This window comes from Octopus bimaculoides, chromosome 22 (assembly GCF_001194135.2).
Source record: "Octopus bimaculoides isolate UCB-OBI-ISO-001 chromosome 22, ASM119413v2, whole genome shotgun sequence".
Lineage (NCBI taxonomy): Eukaryota > Metazoa > Mollusca > Cephalopoda > Octopoda > Octopodidae > Octopus > Octopus bimaculoides.
Genome location: NC_069002.1, coordinates 28,156,491 through 28,161,448, shown reverse-complemented (window position 1 = coordinate 28,161,448; position 4,958 = coordinate 28,156,491). Strand labels below are relative to the sequence as shown.

General features: G+C 38.9%; 1 long non-coding RNA gene across 1 annotated transcript in view; it reads right to left on the bottom strand.

Moving 5' to 3' along the window:
• Positions 1-3,132: 3,132 nt before the first annotated feature.
• The window catches only part of LOC128250529 (uncharacterized), a 14,360-nt gene continuing 12,534 nt past the window's right edge, over positions 3,133-4,958 (bottom strand). Inside the window, exon 2 of the long non-coding RNA XR_008266546.1 lies at positions 3,133-3,180. This is a non-coding gene — a long non-coding RNA (uncharacterized LOC128250529). The remainder of the gene's footprint in view (positions 3,181-4,958) is intronic.

Sequence of the window (4,958 nt, the reverse complement as noted above, 5' to 3'; positions counted from 1 at the left end):
GAAGAAGAAGAAGAAGAAGAAGAAGAAGAAGAAGAAGAAGAAGAAGAAGAAGAAGAAGAAGAAGAAAAGGAAGAAGAAAAGGAAGAAGAAGAAAAAGAAGAAGAAAAAGAAGAAGAAGAAGAAGAAGAAGAAGAAGAAGAAGAAGAAAAGGAAGAAGAAGAAAAGGAAGAAGAAGAAAAGGAAGAAGAAGAAAAGGAAGAAGAAAAGGAAGAAGAAAAGGAAGAAGAAAAGGAAGAAGAAGAAAAAGAAAAAGAAGAAGAAGAAGAAGAAGAAGAAGAAAAGGAAGAAGAAGAAAAAGAAGAAAAAGAAGAAAAAGAAGAAAAAGAAGAAAAAGAAGAAAAAGAAGAAGAAGAAGAAGATGCTGCGGATTCTATATACAGTGATTCTACATATTTTACCAAGTAATACTATTAACTGCCAATGTTGTTGTTGTTTGTATTGATGTTGGAATTGACAAAATACAGGATGAACGAAGAGACAGTCACAAAAGTATTTCCTATAGCTTCATGCCGATTGGATGGACGGAAACTATATTGAATCCTGTTGGATTGATTGTACATTGAATTCAATAGTACAACCTTGTCGTACACTGCGTCAGGTTGATTCTGCCTGGGAATTACATTGCGGACACACATACCTGTGGGATACTCAGCCACTTACTGATTAACTCTTGAGTAGGTTATTCGGTAAATCAAACAACGAAATCCTCATCGTCGAACGACGGAGATCCACTATCACCACCAACACCACCACCATAACCACAACCATTGCAATCACCACCACCCCTACCACCACTGGCACCACCACCGCCACTCATCATGTGTAATTTCGACTTCGTCATTCTATCCCAATGTGGGAAGTTTCACAACAGAAGCTGTACAAAATTTCTTTAAGATAGGGAAGACTTAGTCGAAAATGGCCATGAAACACCCATGATCTTGCCATGAAAAGATTAAGCATTTTGTAAAAGAATAAAAAAAAAATCATCCCACGTTTCGTTCGATCAGATCAGTCGATTGAACGAAATTTAGTTTCAATAACTTCAAAGAATTTCATTCGAAGAGATGAAACCGCAATCGTTTTATGTTTTGGTAGGGGTGGTGGTGCCATTTTGCTGTTCCCATCGATGCTACAAACAGAATTCTTGGCAAGAAAAAAATTTTAATGGACAGTTTAATGAGTTGAAGAACACACGTACACATTCACTCATAAACATACAAACCAGCCGTCAGTCGCAAACGAGTAGGAGCTCACAGCGTTCCCTGGTTGTTTATTTAAGTGTCTATGTAATGAGAAGCAAAGAGAATATTTTGGATCTTAGCACCCTTGGCCCAGGGTAACATCGAGAATGGGACAGCTGAGGATAGGAAGGGCTGCTCTAGTATTTGACTGGTATCCCTTTTCAACTGAGTAGACAGAAGTAACGTGATATGAAATGCCCTGCTTAACGATACAACGCCCTACTCGAGCCAAGAATTGAACCCACGAATTTGCTGGATGTTCGGGTTAAATTTGACAGTTTGTATAAAAGGAAAATAAAGCACAATATTCCATCAATTTGCTCAAATCAGCTGCCTCCAGCTTCCATCATGGCCTCAAGACGGCTCTGAAATCTGGCGCATGCATTCCTCATTTTGTTCCTTGGAAGATCTTCGAGCACCTCTTTCATGCTAGCCATCAGTTTGGTCTTGGTGTTGCAGGCCTTGGTGTCTTTTTCAACCACACTCTGCACATTGTAATCCATGGGGATGCAATTGGAGGAATTAAGAGGCCAGAAATTCGGGGCTGGTGTATTCGTAGAAATTCTCCAACAAGTGCTTTTGACTCTTTCCGGGGGTATGGAAAGGAGCCAAATTCTGCCGCCACACAGCCTTCCAGGAGCAACCCTCTCCAGTCAGGGTTTGACTACAGTCTCCAGCAACTTCACTTAGCCTAAGGCCCTGTTCAAAGATGTAGGACAGCATGGTGCCATCCTCGTTGGTGTCACACCCAAAGATCATCACAGTTTGCTAAAACTTGGTTATCACGAAATCCATGTCACGTCTTCCACCCTTTACGGTGTCCACAGAGCACTGAGCAGCAGTCGTGGTGTTGATATTTTGATACCCGGCGCGAACCATCATAATATATGTAACTCTATTCCAGCATTCAGATGGATTCCAGTCCTTATGTCAGCTAACTTTTTCTCAACTACAATTTAATCTTTATGCTCTCCAACGCCATTGACTACTCACCTAGCTGTTAATGAAAAATAAAGAAGACATTAAGAATCGTCAAATTTAGCTCGAAACACCTGAATAATCGTGGGCCCAATACCCTAACTATTAGGACACGTGGTTTCTACAGAACCACGTTTTTAAAGTAATGCATCTTTAGGACAGAGATTCTTGTAGAAATATTGCAACATTAGAAAATTACTATTTGTAAATCTCACAACGAGAGATATTCAGCAATAGCACTTTGGAGCAAAGATCATTTGCCAACATAACATGGCAGTCCTGGTTTAGGACGAATGTTGCTGTAATTTAACCCTTGTTCGAAAATATAAGGACACAGATCGTGTCGTATAGCCAGCTGGAGACGATGTCACCTGAGGCTAAATTACAGCAACATTCGTCCTAAACCAGGACTACCATGTTACGTTAGCAAAACATCTTTGCTCCATATTGCAACATGTTGAAGTCATCTGCAATGGTATGTTATTCCAAGAATATTAACATGTGTACATATTAGACTCTCTCCTGGAATTCAATTCCGCAACCTAAGCACTTGACATTTCCAAAAACGTTCTTCTTTATAAATGTCATTTAGTAATTTTTCCTGTTTCAAATTGCTGATAATGTCCGATCACATAACACACATATAGCACTAATTTCTGGTGGCGTTCAGCAACCGTTATGTGCTGGGATCAATAACATATTTAAGGTCAGAAATATCCTGATATCCTTAAAGAGAGACAGTATGCAAGTCCAATCACTACCTTTTGATACGGGAACAGTTCATTAAGCCATGACACGAAATAAAATATACTTCTGTATAGAATAAAAAGTTTAGAATGGTACGACAATGCACTATAGAACAAAAAATGGACTATATACCTGTTGTAATTTGGTTATCTATAGTACGATGATATTTCGGAATTACAATTCCTTCTTCAGATCTTCTTAGCTGGAGTCTCTGCTATAAATAGAGCATAAAGATTAAATTGTAGTTGAGAAAAAGTTAGCTGACATAAGGACTGGAATCCATCTGAATGCTGGAATAGAGTTACATATATTATGATGGTTCGCGCCGGGTATCAAAATATCAACATCACGACTGCTGCTCAGTGCTCTGTGGACACCGTAAAGGGTGGAAGACGTGACATGGATTTCGTGATAACCAAGTTTTAGCAAACTGTGATGATCTTTGGGTGTGACACCAACGAGGATGGCACCATGCTGTCCTACATCTTTGAACAGGGCCTTAGGCTAAGTGAAGTTGCTGGAGACTGTAGTCAAACCCCTGACTGGAGAGGGTTGCTCCTGGAAGGCTGTGTGGCGGCAGAATTTGGCTCCTTTCCATACCCCCGGAAAGAGTCAAAAGCACTTGTTGGAGAATTTCTACGAAAGCACCAGCCCCGAATTTCTGGCCTCTTAATTCCTCCAATTGCATTGTTGTACCATTCTAAACTTTTTATTCTTTACAAACAATGCACAATGTCTCAACCGAACTACAATACTCTCCTATACTTCTGTATATTTTTAAATAAGAATTTTTTTTAAACAAAAGCTGTAATTAGTCCACAACACAGACACTATTTCTGGAGGGAGGGGCTGAAATTCAAAGTATAATACAAATGATCATATCTCAAATAAATAAAGAAAAAATAATAAATTACGAATTATAGAGCAGCATAGGTAGCAAAATATAAATCCTGTTAACTAAATATGATTCTACGGCTCTTATGAATATTTATATTCGCTGTTTTATTCTTCCCCGTCATATTAACCGACTACTTTCGACAGAGCTATCTCAGTACCGGGTATCTGTTTCAAAGGTTTGCTTCTAATTAGATAACCTAATCCAATTTAAAGCTATAAATTTTAAAACGAAAATGATATGTACGGTGAATGAAAATGAATATGTAAGTTTTATTTATGCATCGGAAACTGAAGTCGAAATTTAATATGACTTTAAATATCAATTTGCATAGCCAATCGTTTGCATTTCCAGCGGCCCAAAAGTTCATTAAAATCTTTCAAAATCGCGGTATTCATCAGCATCTTCAGTGATGTATTTCGTCATCATAACAATTAGCATCATCAACATCATAACAATCAGCACCATTATCACAACCATCATCATCACATCTTCACATTCATCACCATCGCCACTATCACCACCACCACCACCACCACCACCATCAGAGTGAATGATAATCATCGTGCAGATCCCCTTCACCGTCGCCGTCCTTAATTGTAGGGTTGCACATCATCTGCTGCTTTATCATCATCATCATCATCATCACCAACAGCAACCAAAGCCCACCATCACCGTAATACCCACGAGCACCAACACCACCATTACCTCCAGCACCAACACCACTATCGTCACCACCTTCAACCCCACCCCACCACCATCATCATCATCATCATCATCATCATCCCACAAATATTCCTTCATTCTCTATCGCCCATCCAATACATTCAAATTCCACATTTCCTCAATGATCTGATAATGATGATGATGATAATGATGATGATGATGATGATGACAGCAACAACAACAATAATAATAATAATAATAATAATAATAACAACAATAATAGTAATAATAATAACTTCATCATCAGCTTTTATATTTCCTTTCAAGAATTAATGATCCATTCACAGATCGGATTCATTGATGGACTCTCACATTTGGTTTCCTTTCTTTCTTCGATGATCTCACCCACCACCGCCCACCCACACCCCCAC